Genomic DNA, 18,572 nt, shown 5'->3' with positions numbered 1-18,572 from the left:
CCGGCGTGGGGTGTCCTTCAATCAGAAGAGACCCTTCCCCAAGGAACAACGAGACCACTTGTGCGGATGCAATCAGCAAGAGGTTTATTTGGGCAAGCCCTCGGCTCCCAGGTGCACTCAACCTCGAGATCCACAAGGTTCGGGTTGAATGTCTGAGAACCGGTTACACGGGTACCCGGGGCGACATAGTCTATCGGGAGACTTGCGCGCCGAGTGCTTGAAAGCACCCTCTTTTTATGGACAGCAGAAGCAAGGTTACAGAAGCAAGATGCTTGGTTACAGAGTATTGATTGGTTAATTTCAAATTACGCTCAGGGTGGGGATTGGTCAGGTTAAGCTGGCCAGATGGGGCAGGTGGGGTTGGGGGAAAGCTGACGTGTCGGTACTTGCCCCGGCAAGTCTGTGCTGGTCGTCATGCACCGAAACTGTTCGTTCCCTAATTTTGACAAGTGATTTATTACCTCCTGACCTACCCTGCCATTATAGCTAAGTTTTACAGGAAGGGACGGGAGGGTCGGCTATTTTTCAGGAATGCCTGGTTTTAGGGCATGTGTTAGAGTCATGCTGAGGTCTGCAGGCGGTGACTCAGTGGTTAATGACTTGCCTGCGTCCTGCTTGCTCTCTTAGCTATGTAGGGGAAGGGGCAGTGGTTTTTCTTAAAGAGCTCAATGGATGAACGTATTCTGGGGTCTGGGGTCTTTTCAAAGTGACTGTTTGTAAAAAAAAAAAAAACAACTCATTGATCTGTCGTTCGAAGCCAGTCCAGGCACAGGCAGACTAAAGTCCCTGTGAGATTGTCATCTCTAATCTGCCAACAGAGTGCTCAAAGCTGAGTTGTTTTGGAGTTTAAAGTGGCCAAGTGCTAGTCCTGAGCTGGAGAGCTGAGGGACAGTACTCAAACCCTGAGTTCAAGTCCGGCGACTGACCAAGGAAAGTGCCAAAGATGTATTTATCCCAACATAAGAAAGGCACTCCAGGGACCCTGACAATGTTAAAACATTCAGAGGCAATTACAAACAAATGTTTGGATGACAAAAGTGGTATCAGGTCCTGAGTTACTTGAGCTTTGTCTTCCAAAAAATTGATCAAGCCAGAAAGTCATGGAAAGATAAGTTTTTAAACATTCCTATCACCCATGTTGGTGTAACTGGGCAAAACTTTCCAGAGATCTGTGATAGTGGGTAGTAAAAGCTAAGATTGTAGAATGTAAATCCCAAAACCCCTGTATCTGCTCAAAGTCCTAATTGGCAGTAACTTTTGAGCTGGTTAAATTCATCTGTTGAAAAGCTTGTAAAGCTGAGATTATGTTCCTATTGAGATCTGTCTAAAGGCCTACATAGGTAGGCATTCCTCTGCCAGACAGAAAATGCTTTTATAAACCAGGGTGTTAAACAGGCTATGCTGCTGTAGCCCAAGAAAAGGCCTGTACATTTGTTATAGGTTAAATGTTGTCTATAAGCCACTTTAAACAGGCTACCCAGAGGCAGTGGGCTGTACTTAGAGTGCCAATCAGTCTCAGGTTAAAAGCATCTACTGGGCTTTCTTTTAAAAATCTCTGACAAGTAATTGTTAGTCAATTGTTAACAAGTTATAGGTAACCTCCATCTCATTGATCTCCTTGTTGCTTTAGCTGGAAATAAAAAGAGCTTTTGTAAGAAAGTTCAAAGCCATCTTGGGCACAAAAAAAATCCTTCTAAAACTCCATCTCCCTACTAATCAGCACAGAACCAGGACTATCCAGCCAAAGGCTGAAAGTGGCATTGTGACTCTAAGTAGTAGAGCATTAGCCTGGAACAGAAGGACTCAGGGACAGTGCCCAGGCCTTGAGTCCAAACCGTAAATGCCAACCGGGACAAGCTATCCCAGCAATGGATGTTGAGACAATGGCCAGGACAAAGTCAGTCCTGACCATGGAAAACCATGGAAAAGAATAAGAGATGATACCCTAAATGGAGTCACTTTATGCTTTATGCATTGTTTCTGGCAAAACTGGAGCTTCAGCTTCCACCCCCACTACAAAGGCAGAGGAGGGGTCCCGCAGAGCAGTGGGGACCTCACAGATGAAGTCCTTCAGGGGTGGGGGCCTCACAGAAGAGGCTGCAAAAAGGAGTATACCTCACTGGGAGGCCGCAGGAGTGAGGGTGCCTCGTGGGGAAGGGCAAAGAAGTGAGGGTGCCTTGTGGGGGAGGCCGCAAAAGAGGGGAGGGCCTCACAGGGGAGACTGCAGAGGAGGGGAAACTGCAAAAGCAGTACACAGAGGAGGAGTTTAAACTTAAACTCATCCATACTTTTACCTTCAGTTGCAAGGGAGAGGGAAAGAGGGAGAGGGAGAGAGGAAGAGAGGGAGAGAGGGAGAGAGAGAGAGCCAGAGCTATCTGCCCAAGCACTCGCAGAAGTGGAGTTTTAAATTTGGGGCAAAATTTGATTGAAGGGGCTCAGAAGCCCTCCAAGGCCCAGGTGGCCTTAATGTAAAGAAATTTAGTGTCCTTCCCATGGTAACGGACCTGATGCCATGGGCCTATATTAGAGTGTTCTCCACAGTACAGGTTGGCTCCTAAAGGGGGTGGTGGCCCTGCCAGTGGAGAATGTCTTCATGTTTGTCCATTTGCATTCCTTGGGCCATGGAGGAGGGGTCCTTGGGCCAAGGTAGGCCCCTGGCACTTGGCCAAGGTTTGGCTCTGATGAGGGGAAGGGGGGCTCGGTAAGTCACAGAGGCCCAGGTACCCTTACCACTGAGATATCAGAATCAGAAACGCAGACCTCAGATAAACTTTTCACTTACCCTGGAGTGGGACTTAATTAGCAGTGTTGGATGGGCTGGTAGAGCGCTCAGTCAGGAGAAAGTTACCTTGGTGGTCCTCTGGTGGCTGGCGTATAGGATCTCAGCATAGGTCCCAGGGAAGCTGGTTGAACCTCCTTCCGAAGTGGAGGGAGGATCAAACCCACTGGGGAGCCTATCCCCACAGGGGCGACCAATGTAAGAGGATTAGACAAAAATCCATGCAAGGGGACCATGCAGAAGCAGGAAGGCAAAGGAGAAAGATTATTACAAGGTTTATTAGAGAAGCGATATTTCCCCCAAGAGGGAGCACATGACCTCCATCACTATCCTGGTAGCAGGAGGATCTGAGGGAAAAGGAAGTGAGGTAGATGGGAGTCCAGGTGGGTCTGGGCAGAGAGAGGGAGGGGCCAGTTGTATGGAGGGAACTCCAGAAATGGGAGGGGACCCAGGTGTAGGTGCTCATACTTCGAGCTCATGACTCTACCTGATTCTGGGGCCTGGATGAGTTGCCTTGATCTCTTCTAAGTCACTTTACCACATGAGGCTTTTCTGAACTCATACATCACTGCAAATTGCTAACATTCCTCCCTAGCACATCACTCAATATATTTTTTCCATCATATATTTAAACATATTTATGTGTATACATTCCCTACCCTCTCCCAACCCCACACACAAAGGCATAGACCTTCAAAACAAAGCTTTTCTTTTTTTCCTTGCTACAGTGTCTAGAACCTAATAAACTCAATAGATACAAAAGAGTGAGTTGGGTACTAGTGTCACACCTGTTATGCTAGCTATTCAGGAAACTGAGATCTAGAATCACTTTTTCCATTTATTTCCCGTTTTCATTAAAATTTAAGCATTAAAGGAACTTTTAAAGAGAATCAAGACTTCCTTCTTTCTGGAGGTTTCCTTCACTCCCTTTCACCTAGTCCAGCTCAACCTATGTCCCCCTGGGAGTTTTGGCATCCCAGAAAATCCACAGTCCCTCAGACCCCAGTTAAATTCAGACAGAATCCAGCATTGCCTTTACTCATGTGGTGGGCAGAGCAGAAAGCATACACCACGTGTGCTATCCAACACCTCAAATCCACACCTGTGCCACTTCCATACTCCCAGCCACATGAGCAGAATTGTGTCACCAACGCTTGCACTGGCATAGGCTTCCATGGTCATCAGGACAGATGTCCTGAGAGTTATTTCATCTGCATAAGGTGACATTTCCTGGGTCCAGGTATATTGCTGATCTGTGAAATCACTGGCATTGGAGCAAGCCAGGGCTGCTGCAACCGCACTGTAGGATGCATCTCTCTGCAGCAAAACCTGAGGCCCTTCCTTCCTAGACACAATGGAGATCCTAGAAAATTCCCTGCTTGTCCCTAGGTGAGTCCATGAATTTATCCACAGCCCTCATCTGTCAGAAATGAACAAAGAGTACAGAATTGTTCAAGTCATTTTCCTTCTTCACAGAAGGGTGCACTATCATCCTGGCCCCCCAGAGCGAGGCAGCACACCAAATGGGGCGATCCACTTGGTTTTCATCCCAACCTAGGAATGATATTGTCCCTTCTCATGTTGCTAAGGTGTCAGGATCACATCTTTGTAAACAATCGGTTACCAGGGTAATAGGGTCATAGAAGGAAGACAAGTCATTCTAACCATCAGTGGACCATCCCTAGTCAGGAGGCAGTGTACTTTGGGAGGCTATTGCTCAAAAGCAAACATCCTTTTTACCTGTTAATGAAACTGCAACTCCACTGCACCTCACCTTTGTCATTACAACAACAACAACAAAAAGAAAAAGAAAAGGGTGTTTTGGACTTTCTTGTCAGGACTGGCTTGAAAACACAATCCTCAGATTTCAACCTTCTGAGTAGTGCCAAGGTTTTTTATGAGACAATTCTCTCAAATTAACCACCAAGAAAGAAGCAAAAAGAAATAAAGAAAAGTCCAGGACTTGAGCTGAGGTTCAACTGGAAGATCATGGACAGCACCCATGCCCTGATTTCAAACCTATGACCAGCACATCATCATCATCATCATCATCATCATCATCATCATCATCATCATCATCATCATGTGAATAAAAAGACTGTAAGAGCCTATTAAGAATATTAAAATTGAGGGCTGGGAAGTTGGCTCAGTGGTAGAGCTCTTGCCTTGCATGCATGAGGCCCTGGGTTTGATTCCTCAGCACCATATAGCAAAAAAGAAAAAAGCTGGAAGTGGCTCTGTGGCTCAAGTGGTCGAGCGCTAGCTTTGAACTGAAGAGCTGAGGGACAGAGCCCAGACCCAGAGTTCAAGCCCCATGACCAACCACAAAAAAAAAGAATATTAAAATTGAGTGAGCCAGGCACTTTTTGGTGGCTGACATGTAATCCCAGTTAGGAGCATGAAATCTCAGGATGGTGGTTAAAAGCCCACCTGGGCAGGAAATTCCATGAGGCTCTAATCTCCAACTAACCAGCAAAAATGCCAGAAGTAGAGCTGTGGTTCAAGTGGTAAAGCAACAGCCTTGAATGAAAAAGCAAAATAACAGTGACCAGGCCCAGATACATAGGGTAGGACTACTAATAATTAATCAATTAAATACAAAACACAAATAAAAATCAGAGTGGAAGATGAGCACAAAAGCCAAGAGAATTGGTGGTTTACACCTGGAGCTCAAGCTACACAAAAGACAGAATTTGAAGATCTGGGTTCCAAGGCATCCCAGGCAGAAAAGTCCCTTACGAGTTTGTGAGTATGTATCAGGTAGGGGTCTTGAACCCAGGGCTTGAAATAGAAATTCTTTTTTCTTAAAGGTAGCATTCTACCACTTCCTTTCTTTGGGGGATGAAATGGAGATAAGTTTTACGGACTTACCTGCCCGGGCTTTCAACCCCAATCCTCAGATTTCAGTTGCTGATACAGTACTCTTATATTCTATGAGATTTTTATCTTCCATGAACTGCCAAAAAGTAAAAGAATCCAGAAGTTGATCTGTGTGGCTCAAGCCACAGAGACTGCTTGCTTTGAGGGAAAACGAACAACAAAAACCCTCATACACAGTGGACCTGCCCTGGTTTCAAACCCAGGAAGTGACCAGGCCCTATGTTCAAGCCCTAGGACCACCACCACCAGCAACAAAAGAATGACTCAGGGACAGGGACTAGGCCCTGAATACAAAGCCTAGAAACAGCATTAAAAATAAAAGTAAAACAAATTCAGAGACTGTGGCTAGGCTCCAGAGTTCAAGGTCTAGAACAAGCACCAGGACACACACACACACACACACACACACACACACACACACACACACACACACACACACACACACGAAATGAACAATATAATAAGAAGGCAAAAGAAGAAGAGAGAAGTCAATGAAATATTTTTAAGTAGTGGCTCATGCCTATAATCCTAGCTACTTTGGAAGCTGAAATTTTAGGATTGTGGTTCATAGTCAACCTGGGCAGGAAGCTCCATGACACTAGGTTTTATGTGTGCTAGTCCTGGGGCCTGAACTTGTGCTGTTTTGCACAAGACTAGAACTATTCTACTTCCATGCTCTTGGTGATTAATTGGAGATGAGAGTCTCAAAAACTTTCCTGCCCTGGCTGGCTTCGAATCACCATACTCTGATTTTAGAACCTGGCTAATGTCCCTGTCTTCCCATGAGAATCTTTCTTTTTTTTTGGTTGGTCATGGGGCTTGAACTCGGCGTGCACACTGTCCCTAAGCTCTTCAGCTCAAGGCTAGTGCTCTACCACTTGAGCCACAGGGCCACTTCTGGTTTTCTGGTGATTTAGTGGAGATAATTGTCTCATGGACTTTCCTTCCCAGTCTGGCTTTGAACTGCAATCCTCAGATCTCACCCTCCTGAGTAGCTAGGATTACAGGTGTAAGCCACTGGCACTCAGCTTTTTTTTTCTTTTCTTTTTTCGTTTTTGTGGGTTGTGGGGCATGAACTCCAGCTCTGGATGGTGTCCCTTAGCTCTTCAGCTCAAGGCAAGTACTTTACCACTGAGCCACTTCCCAGCTCCTCCATAAGAAACTTACCCCTTATGAATCACCAAATTTGTTTTACAAAGCCAGATGTTGAAATGTGGCTTAAGTTTTGGAGCCTGCCAGCCTTGCTCAGGACACGGGAGAGAGACTCCAGCACAGTGACCTTGCCCTGATTTCAGGTTTAGGAAGAGTCACCACTCCCTGTGTTCCAGCCCTAGGACCAGAACCAAATAAATAAATAACTCCCACATTTTCACTGTATTTGATGTTGGGGTAATTTGTGAAGGTGAAGGGAAAAAACAAATTGTTTAAATAGGGTTACAGCTAGACCTATTGCAACAATGAGATGTACAAGAAATTATTTCAAAAATGAACTTTACAACTTTTGCCTGGTGGGGGTGGTAGAGAACATTATATAAACAAAGCCATTCATGCAGCTGTTGCTCAAGCTGTTAAAGTATGCTAACCTTGAGAATAAACAATACAAAAAATGCTTCATTCACAATGGCCCTGCCCTGACTTCAAGCCTCAGGAGAGTGGCCATGTCATGAGTTGAAGCCCTAGCAACAAAAATGAAAATAAATAAATAAATAAATAAAGCCAGAACTTTATCTGTGGCTCAAGCCATAGACACTGCTAGTCTTGAGAAAGAAAAGGGAAAAACCTCAGACACAGTGGCTCTGCCCTGATTTTATGACTAGCAAAAGCTAAGGCCCTATGTTCAAGCCCTAAGACCAGCAATGAAGAAAAAAAAAATACAGCAACAACAAAAACTCAAAAAAAAAATGCCCAAGTCCTGAGTACAAACCATAAGAGCATCACCTAAAATAAATGCAGAAAGAAAGAAAAATACATAAAGAGCCACAATTTGAACTGTCTTGAGGTGGGAAGCCTACTAGTCTTGAGAAAAAATTAGGAATAATGACCAGGCCTGGAGTTCAAGTACTATAACAAGCTCAAAAAAAAAAATCTGTTGAGATCCAAAAGGAGTCTCTCAACATGAAGATAGGCTTGACTATCTCACTGGAACATCTTGTGGCTGAGTTTACAGAACCACTCTCAGAAATCCGACCCTTTCATCCTGCCTTATGCAAACATCCTGCAGCTGCTAATGACCACCCTTTCACCCTGCCCTACGCAAACATCCTGCAGCTGCTATGGCCAATGAAAAAGCTTCCTTAATGGCCAATTTAAAAGCTTCCTTATTCCAAGCATATAAATACCCCTGTGTGAAAAATAAAAATTTGCAGCTTGATCAGAATCCCTGTCTTGCTGTCATTCTTCATGTCTCTTGTCCCTTCATTCCTTCTCGTTTAGGTTCATCGCCCTCATTGACGTCCTGCAGGTTGGGACAAAAATCCACAAAAAAAAACTTCAAAACAAAAACCTCAGAAACAGTGGCCAGCCCTAATAATAAGCTGGATGACCCAAACTTATGAAAAAGTGAAAAAGAATAATAAATTAATGAAAAGAAGGACAAAAATATTAGAGCCAATTCAAGATTTTAAAAATATGGTTCACACCTATAATCCTACCTGCTCAAATAGCTGAAATCTGAGCATTTGTGGTTTGAATCCAGCCTGGGCAGGAAAGTAAATGAGAATTCTTTTCATTTATGCTACTCCTGGGCTAAAACTTGAGTTTTACTCAAGGGTAGAGCTCTACTGCTTCCTACCTGTTGCTGGTTAATTGGTGAAAAACGTCTCATTGATTTTCATGCCTAGAATGGCTTTGAACCTTGGCTCTCAACTTTCTTTTTTTTCCTTATTTATTTATTTTATTTTATTTTTATTTTTTTGTGAACACACTGTACAGAGGGGTTACAATTACATGGGCAGGTTAATGTGTACATTTCTTATCAAGCATTGCAGCCTCCTCCTTTGTTTACACTTAACATCCCTTCCCAGCCTCCCCCCCATCTGCCCACCCAATCCTCCCCGCTAGCCCCCCCACCAACATTGTAAAGCTCGTTTTCGACATGACAATTTGTACTTCTCATTGTTGCAACAGGTCTACCTGTATCCTTAAACGACTTGTTTTTTCCCATCTCCTACACAAGTTATACTGACATCAAATATAGTAAAAGCAGGGTTATACTGTGGGGGAGGGACATACAAAGCTACAAAGAGATAATCTTATAAATGCGTTAGAAACAAATGCATGAAAGGAAAAAAAACATTTGAATACATATCTAAGGATTCATTTTCCTAACATCACATTATCTGACCTTTTCCGCTTGACTCATACATATACTAGATATTGCAAATAAGGGAAACCATGGGACCTATGTTTCTTTGGGCCTGGCTTACTTCACTTAATATAATGTTTTCCACGTTTTTCCATTTCCTAACAAATGGGGCAATGTCATTCTTTCTGATGGAGGCATAGAATTCCATTGTGTATATATACGACATTTTCTTGATCCATTCATCTACTGAGGGGCATCTGGGTTGGTTGCATATCTTAGCTATGGTAAATAATGCTGCAATAAACATAGTTGTGCTAGTAGCTTTAGTGTGGTCTTGTTTGTAAACATTTGGGTAAATGCCCAAAAATGGGATTGCTGGGTCATAGGGGATCTCTATGTGAAGTCTTTTGAGGAACCTCCATACTGCTTTCCAAAGTGGTTGAACAAGTTTACATTCCCACCAACAATGAAGTAAGGTTTCCTTCTGTCCACATCCCCTCCAGCATCTGTTGTTGTTAGAGTTCTTGATTTTAGCCATTCTAACTAGAGTGAGGTTGTATCTCAATGTTGTTTTGATTTGCATTTCTTTTATGGCTAGGGAGGTTGAGCATTTCTTCATGTGTCTATTGGCCATCCTTCTTTCTTCTTCAGAGAAGTTTCTCTTTAAGTCTTTAGCCCACTTATTTATTGGGCAGTTGTTTCTTTGAGGATTTGTTGTTGGGGGATTTAATTTTTTGAGTTCCAAGTATATTTTAGATATGAGACCCTTGTCTGTTGTATGGCTAGTGAAGATCTTCTCCCAATCCGTGGGCTTTCTATTGATCTTGCTAGCTATGTCCTTTGCCATGCAGAAGCTCTGCAACTTCATGCAATCCCATTTGTCCCACCTTTCTTTGATTTGTTGTGTTTCCGGGTCTCTATTCAGAAAATTTTGGCCTGAGCCGAGGAGACCTAGGGTTTCTCCTATTCCATCCTGTAATGTTTTCAAAGTGTGTACTTTGACTTCGAGGTCTTTGATCCATTTGGAGTTGATTCTGGTGCAAGGTGATATATAAGGATCTAGCTTTAGTTTTCTACAAGTAGTTAACCAATTTTAGCAGCACCATTTACTGAAGAGGCTGTCTTTCTTCCATTCTATTGTTTTAGCTCCCTTATCGAAGATTAGATGTCTATAGGTCTGTAGGTTCATTTCTGGGTTTTCAATTCTATTCCATTGGTCCTGATGTCTGTTCTTATGCCAATACCAAGCTGTCTGGATAGTCATCTTGGCTTCCTGTAGTACTTTTTTTCTTTCTGTATTTTTTGACTGTTGTGGGGCTTGAACTCAGGACTTTTGTGCTGTCCCTGAGCCTCTTTGTACTCAAGCCTTGTGCTCTACCATTTGTGCCATAGCGCCACTTCTGGGTTTTGAGTGCTTAATTGGACATAAGAGTCTCACAAGGACTTTTCTGTCTGGGCTGGCTTCCAACTGAGGTCCTCAGATCTCAGCCTCCTGAGTAGTTAGAGCCATAGGACACTTATCTCACTTGTTAGGTTTTAAAAAAAGAGATAGCCGAGTAAGAACAGCACCATGCATGTGCTATTCAGGTAAGGGACTAGTTTTATTCAGTAGACCTGCTGGGACCAGGCAAGGTTGGCACTCCACCTGGCTGGGAAAAGCCTTCGAATGAGAGAGAGTTGGGAAAGAGAGGAATGAGAGAAGAAAGAGCTAGAAAAGAGCAGAGAGAGCAGAGAGAGCAGAGAGAGAGCAGAGAGAGAGTGTCTGGGCCTGGGCTAGGCCTTACCTAGGGTACGTGCAGAGAAAGGTGTGGCCACATCAAATTCAGATATGACCTCAGTGGATGCAAATGTGACTTCTTCCAGGTGTCCCAGTTCCCAAGGTAATGCAGTTACTGGATGGAGACTTTGCTGTGAGGAGGGTGGAGTCTGCTTGCCATCCAGGAGCGGACCTTACAATATTAACCACCAAAAAAAAAAAAAAAAGATGAGCTATGGCTCAACTTGTAAAACTTCCATCCTAGAGGGGGGAAAAAGCCCAACACCTCAAGAAGACTGGCAGGTCAAGCCCTAGGATCACCATAAAAAATGAAAACCAGGGCTGGGAAGGTGGCTCAGTGGTAGAGGGCTTGCTTGCTTTGGATGCATGAGGCCCTGGTTCGATTTCTCAACATCACATAAGCAGAAAAAAAAGCTGCAAGTGGTGCTGTGGCTCAAATGGTAGAGGACCTGGAGCTGAAATGCTGAGGGATAGCACCCAGGCCCAGAGTTCAAGCCCAATGACCAGCCAAAATAAATAAATAAATAAAAGCCAAATACAAAGAAATAAAAACAACAACCAAAAATAAAAAGGAAGAGTTGTGCACTGGCTAAAGATGTAGTGCTTGCTAACTTGGGGGGGGGGGCGGAGGGGGAGAAAGCATGGAGACTGGAGACTGGCCAGGCCACTTTGAAGCCCTGGGATTAACACAAAGAATAAAAACAACAACAAAAAGGCAGAAAGTGAGCTTTGGCTCAAATAGACTATCAGCTTTAAATAAAAAACAAAAACTAAACAACACTGACCAGGCCCTGTGTTCAAGCCCTAGGTCCAGAACCAAAACATAAGAAAAACCTAGCCAGGTGCCAAAGGGTCACACCAGTAATCCTAGCTACTCATACTCAGGAGGCTGAGTTCTATGGATCACAGTTTGATGCAAGGAAGGAAAGTCCGAGAAACATAATAGACTACTTAGAAAAAGCTGGAAGTGCTGCTGTGGCTGAAGTGGTAGAGTGTTAGCCTTGAGCAAAAGAAGCTCAGGGACAGGGCCCAGGCAGAAGAGTTCAAGCCCCAAGGTCGGCAAAAAGGAACAAAGAAAAAAGAAAGTGAGTAATTAAGCTGTGGCTCAAGGTATGAAGCCTGCTAGCCTGGAGAAAAAAGGTAAAAAATGTAAACAAAAGTATTAAAAAATTATTCCCAGAACCACATGCTCCAGTGCACATTTCCCTACATCCTTAGTGTGCAGACAACCAGGCCAATGCCCCTGCTATATCCTGTATCTCTATTTCAATTTGAAATTATTTGAAATTTCAATTATTTGAAAACTGCCTTCTGAGAATTGCCACATAGGGACCACATTGAGAATTATTGACCTCAAAAATATTTATTAACATGATTTCTTTTATTCTTGTGATTTTTCTATGTCCTCATCATTACTTCCCTAGCACCTAGCAAATTACCTAGTATAAAAATATAGAGACATATCTGCTTATTGAACATCTACATGTATATTTGGGATAATAAGCTAGTTTATATAGGGTCATCAACACTGAGCAATTTTTACAATGGGCCTCATACTTTGTAAAAAACAAAAACAAAAACAAATAACACAATTTAACCCTCAAGAACTCTACATTTGCTAGTCAGCAGTCACTCATACCTCTAATCCTAGCTACTAAATGGAAGCAGGTGCTTGTGTTGTTAAAAATAGTAATGTTATAAAGGAAAAGCAGAGAATTATTATAGACTATAGGAGATCAAGTATACACAACTATATATAATTCATGATCATGTACTGGTATTAGTACTGGAGAAAAAAATGAGAGGGCAGAATTGAGCCAATTGTCAAGACTGAAATATAGACAAAGATTAAGCAAAAGTATGGCATTGTGATTAATTTACTGAAGCCGGTAACTACTGTGGATATGTAATAACAGGACATTTTTATCCTGAGGAGAGCAAGATTAAAATATGTAGGAATAGAGGACTATGATATATACAAGTTAATCTCAAATGTATGTCCACAAAGAGAACATACACACAAATAAGTGATTAAGCGAAAGAAGGAAAATGTTAACTATAGTGAATTTTCATAAAAAGCACACAAATACTGTTTATATTCTTTTTATGACTTTTCTTAAATTTGACCATTTTTAAACAATACTAGATTGAATAGTGAAGAGATGCACTTGAACTGCAGAAGATGAGTTCCCGAGGAGTGTTCTGAGAGGGTTTCATGGAGAAAGCAAACATTAGGGGATAAGAATAAAAGATCAAGTGTTACCATATGAAAAATTATGGAAATCCAAACATTCAGACTACAACAATAAAGTACCAAGAGTAAGAAAGTTCACAGACACAGAAAATAACTCAGGGCTACTGTGGGTTGAGGTAAGGAAAGAGGCATGAATGGTTTAATGGCCCAAAATTTCTGTCGAGGGTGATGGATATGTTTGGGATAAGATAAAGGTGATGGTTCTACAATACTGGAAATGTACTGAATGTCACTGAATTGTGGTTATAATAATAAATGTTATTACTATTTCCCTATAAAGAAAAAAATCATCCCATTTTAGAGGCTACTGTTTCCAGGAAACTCTCTGACATTATATACTCACAGGAAACTGTACTCTTTTTTTCTTACATTCAGTAGATTTTAAACATGTATTTCTTTATGTTTTTTTTTTCTTTTTGAGTTATAACCCTGCTAGAACAGGCTGGCCTGGAACTTTCTGCTACTTTGTTGCTTGAGGAATGTCTTTCTTTTACCCAAGACATTCCATAACAAAATTTATTTTCTAATAACAACAACAACCAAAAAGATCAAGTATTAGGGTCCTTACCCTAGGACTTAGGAGCAAACAGGACATCCTGATTATATCAGTTCCCTCTGTCCAGAGAGCATTGTGTGCCTGGGGCGTACTGGTTTACAGAATGTCTCCTGAGCCTGGGAAAGATAGGGATAAAAGGAAAAAGCATCCCATGTCCTGTGCATGAGCAGGCAATGGAATATATGTTGTATTAAATATTTCTCTGGATATAGCACCTCCCTGCCCACTCTGACCTTGGATATGCACATAGCTCACAAGTCACCAACAAAGAGCAAGGCTTTCGCTCTTACTTCCATATCGTAAATGGTTACTATCTCAGTTTTTATTCACTGAAGTGTCACAAATGAATCTCAATCACCAAGAAGTAATAACTTACCCTGGCCAGTTTGTCTGATTTGCAGGAGATGTGTTGGTAAAAACATCTGTTATCTCTTCAGAAAAATCTTCATCCCATGAAAAAAAATAAAGTTTTACATGAAAAACATTCCAGAAAAACTGCTGAGGATCACAAGAAAGGTGAGAAGGAAGAGGAGTGAATGCAGCAGAAGTATGCATAACAATTTAATGAGCATGGAATATGAGTGCTTATAGAATTTTTTCCTTTCCTTCTCAAGTTTTTATGATGCATTGTTATCATTATCCAGTCTTTTACTATTAAACTTAAATGCCCAATTAAGACAAACATTTCTGAGACTTTTCTTCCACCACTGGTTAAGCTGAAGCTACAGGCGTTAGGGATAATAATAATCACTCGGCCTTCTGAGATTTCTGGGCAGACTTTGTGGCCTTGCCAGCTCCAGCAGACTTATTGTCCACAGCTTTGATGCCACACAGCAACTGTCTCCTATCACAAACAGCAAGATGACCCAAAGGAGGATAGTCAGAGAAGCTCTCCACATACACAAGGCTTGCTGGAACCATATGAACCATGACAGCATCACTAGACTTCAGGAATTTAGGACTAGCTTCCAACTTCTTACAAGATCTCTGTTCAAGTTTCTCTTTCCACTCAGGAAACTTGCAAGCAATTTAAGCTGAATGACAATCCAGGACAGAGGCATAGTTAGCACTGATTTGGCCTGGATGGTTCAGGAAGGTCACCTGAGCAGTGAAGCTAAATGCTTCCTTGGGATCATTCTTGTTGTCATCACAAACGTTGCCACACCAAACATCTTTGGCTGACATGCTTATAGAATTTTTTTGTGTATAGTATGTCGATAGATGTTCTTAATGGGCTTATAAGAGAGGTGGGCATTATCACACGTTGGCAATAAAGATAATGAAGGCTGGAAGAGGTCAAGAATTTCCACAAGATTTCTTAGCAAAGGTTAGGAGTTAAACCTTGGCCTCCACTCTCAATGCTCTTTGCGTCACATTACAGAATAATGAATGGAGAGTATGAAGCAGATATTGTATAAAGTAAATGGAATTCAGGGCTGGGAATGTGGCTTAGTAGTAGAGTGTTTGCCTAGCATGCATGAAGCCCTGGGTTTGATTCCTCAGTACCACACAAACAGAAAGAGACAGAAGTGACCCTGTGGCACAAATGGTAGAGCACTAGCCTTCAGCACAAAGAGGCTCAGGAACAGAACCCAGGCCCTGAGTTCAAGCCCCAGGACCAGAAAAAAAGAAAAGAAAAAGAATTTAAAAAATGGAATTCAAGTTATGGGAAGAGTTTCAGGCAGAGAAAATGAGTGCCAAGATTAGGGGGTGAAAGCATAGCAGGAAGTTTAGTATGATCACAGCATTTAATGTAAACAAAGGAAAAAAACAACAAAGTAGGATCCAGCAAAGACTGGGCCTTTACACCCTAGTAAGATTCCAAAGATTCTAACGAAGAGATGAGGAACCACTGAATGATTTTTAGAACAGAGACAAGTAAGATCAAATTTAAATCAAAGGAAGATAATTTTAGTGGCTGAGTAGAGAACTGATCAGCACTAATCTAGGAACAAAAAAGGAAGTAAAATTGAGGGAATAATCCATGATCCAAGTGAGCAAGGTGATGTTTAAATCAGCGGGAGAAAGGATTAATGTTGGAAGGGTGCTAAGGAAAATGTTATCTTGATGATGGGAAAGCAGAACACCTCACTGAAGAAACATGCAAACATATGGGTAAGTCAAGAGCAAACTATAATCAAGACAGCCAAACATACTGTCAGGAAATATTCCTTCTCTCTTTACACAAATAAATCCTATCCATTCACTCACTTTGAGACCAGCCTAAGGTTTTAGCCTTTAGAATCTATATATTTTTTAATCAGCAGTCTATAGCTTAAAGGGCAAATTGTTACTGCTTTATCTGACCATTGTCCCCAAAATTTCCCGGGATTGGCGGGAAGAATGTATCATAGCTCATTTGTGCCTCTCCCTTGGCATTTAAGAGAAAGAATTAAAATGACTTAGCAATCCCAAGTATAAGATGGATTGTGAAGCTGATCTCATTAATACCATCCTTACCAATGTAACTCATTTAAACAACATTTAACTATATCCTAATATGAATAAAAATCTAAAACCTGACTCGTAGGTTGTCATCCAACTAAATCCTACTGGGTGCAAGAAATTAATCTGAAAATATAATGACATACCTATATCACAAAATATTGACAAAATGATCCAATAGCATGCAGAATTTTTTTTCACTTATATTTATCTCATTCTGTTCTAAAAAATTATTTAGTGTGTACTTAGAATGTAAATAATATTCCAATATATACATTTAATTTACAATGTTCAGATATACAATGTATTATGTTTGAGTGTTAATAAACTTATTTTTTGGTAAGTGTTGTGAACAAAATGAGGCAGGTCACTGCTGTGGCTCATGCCTGTAAACCTAGCTATTTGAGAGGTTGAGAATGGAGGATTATAATTTGAGGTCAGCCTTGGCAGCACAGTTTGTGAGATCCCTTCTCAGCCATAGCCTGTTATATTAGTATGTGCTCATCCTCCAACACTAATGTGAGAGTCCAAAATTAAGAGGATCTCAGTTCCAGCCCAGCATGGGCAGAAAATTTTAGGAGATTCCATCTCAACAGAGAGGCTGGACACAGTGGCAAGTGTCTGTGATCCTAACAATGACAGGAAGATGAAATCGGTAATTGTAGTTCAGGCATGCATCTTCCGATTTTGGGAGAGTCCTTCCTTTTTCCAAAGTCCCTCCAAAGCCCACACTTTATTCCTTTATTTATTTATTTTGTTATTGTTGTTTTTGGTGCCAGGACCACAGCTTGAACTCAGCTGATGTCTTACTAATCTGAACCACAACACCAGTCTGTCTTTTTCTTGCTAAGTGGAGATAGATCTAAACAGAATTTTCTGCCTGGCTGGCTTTAAACGTCCATCCTCCAGGTCTCAGCCTCCTGAGTAGCTGATTATAGTCGTGAGCCACCAGCACCATCCTACATAATTTCGATGCAACTTCTCCTCATCTCAATGCCAGTCACCAAATGCAAAGCCTCAGGCAAGTACTGTACCATGGAGTTACACCCCTAGCCTAATACTGGGCCACAATCCTGCCCAATATATACTTAATTCTGTGGAAAGTATTTGGTAGTGATCTTCCACCATTGTTTTACTTTGTTATGATGGTACTGGGGTTTGAGCTCAGCTCACTCAAACTTAGTAAGCAGACACTCTACCACTGAGCCATGCCTTGGGCCCTGCTTTCCCTTGACTATTTTCAGGGAGAGTATGGTTTCCTGCCTGGATGCATGCCTGAACTACAATTACCGATTTCATCTTCCTGTCATTGTTAGGATCACAGACACTTGCCACTGTGTCCAAAAATGCTGATAGAAAAAGATGACCAACACTACCGCAACAGCAGGTTCCTACATTTATCCCCCGTCAGCTACATCCGTTTTTATAGTACTTCATTGAGATATCATTAAATGCCAACATCACTGCTGAATTCTCAACAAATATCACTGAGGAGGGCTGGCACAGAGTGAGAGGAGTTGGGCAGGAGTCTCTTTTCAGAGTCATTTCTGGTGAATATATTAGACAAAAATCCAACTGTTTAGAAAATCCTTCAGAGTCCTCTGAATGGTATTTAAAGTTCAGGATTCCCATTCCTACACCAAACAGATGCTGATTACATGAACAAATGCAGTTAATTGCACAAAAAAAGTTTATAAATAACACAACTGTCATATTGAGGACTAATTAGAAAGAATGCAACTATCTAAACACATCACAATGGCTTTATGTGTTTCCTAAGTTAAGACTTCTAAAAAGCAGATTTTTTAATCTATTATATCTTTGGAATCATTAAAATAATTACCATCCCTTGCTTATGACTATTATGCCACTTATTGAATACATTATTTCATTTTTGTTTTGTTTTGTTTTGTTTTTGCCAGTCTCGGGGTCTGAACTCTGGGCCTGGGCACTGTCCCTCAGCTCTTCAGCTCTTCAGCTCAAGGCTAGTGCTCTACCACTTGAGCCACAGTGCCACTTCTGGCTTTTTCTGCTTATGTGGTACTGAGGAATCGAACCCAAGGCCTCATGCATGCAAGGCAAGCACTCTACCACTGAGACACCTTCCCAGCCTCTGAATAAAGTATTTCATTTAGTACTTATTTTAACAACCTGTAAGGAATTAGATTGGGTTACCTTACAGATGAGAAAAGAGCTCAGTATCACAGGTCACATGGCTTTAGTAAAAGACAGATCTTTATTTTGACTCAGTGGATAACTCCAAAGCCCATCATAGTTAACTGCCATCTCAATACTTCAGAAGAACATTAAGAACTTATGTTCAAAAAATCTTTTTTTCTTTTTTTGTGCAAGTCCTAGGGCATGAACTCAGGGTGTGGGTGCTGTCCCTGAGCTTCTTCAGCTCAAATCTAACACTCTATCACTTGAGCTACAGCTCCATTTTGGGCTTTTGGTAGTTACCTGGGGATGAGTCTCACAGACTTTGCTGGTGAGCTGGCTTTAAACCCATCCGGGGTCTCAGTTTCCTGAGTATCTAGGTTTACAGGTGTGAGCCACCAGTACCTGGTCAGAAAACAT

The 18,572-nt window shown here is 41.8% G+C and overlaps 1 long non-coding RNA gene across 6 annotated transcripts in view; it reads right to left on the bottom strand.

Annotated features, from left to right (window-relative positions):
• LOC138826660 (uncharacterized) overlaps positions 1 to 18,572 on the bottom strand; it is a 40,623-nt gene that overhangs the window by 12,383 nt on the left and 9,668 nt on the right. For 2 of the 6 annotated variants that reach the window (XR_011371795.1, XR_011371797.1), the window contains 5 exons: positions 13,927 to 13,993; positions 13,563 to 13,666; positions 10,748 to 10,912; positions 6,827 to 6,989; positions 5,651 to 5,735 (listed from right to left, as the gene is read on the bottom strand). This is a non-coding gene — a long non-coding RNA (uncharacterized lncRNA). Of the gene's footprint in view, positions 1 to 5,650; positions 5,736 to 6,826; positions 6,990 to 7,172; positions 8,115 to 10,747; positions 10,913 to 12,856; positions 12,943 to 13,562; positions 13,667 to 13,926; positions 13,994 to 18,572 lie in introns of those variants that run through there. The other 4 variants (XR_011371796.1, XR_011371798.1, XR_011371799.1 and 1 more) reach the window with 4 other exon arrangements.

The sequence above is a fragment of the Dipodomys merriami genome, unplaced genomic scaffold (assembly GCF_024711535.1).
Source record: "Dipodomys merriami isolate MVZ:Mamm:240054 unplaced genomic scaffold, mDipMer1.0.p SCAF_1465, whole genome shotgun sequence".
Classification (NCBI taxonomy): domain Eukaryota; kingdom Metazoa; phylum Chordata; class Mammalia; order Rodentia; family Heteromyidae; genus Dipodomys; species Dipodomys merriami.
The sequence above is the reverse complement of the archived record's forward strand: the minus strand, read 5'-3'. Positions and strand labels throughout refer to the sequence as shown.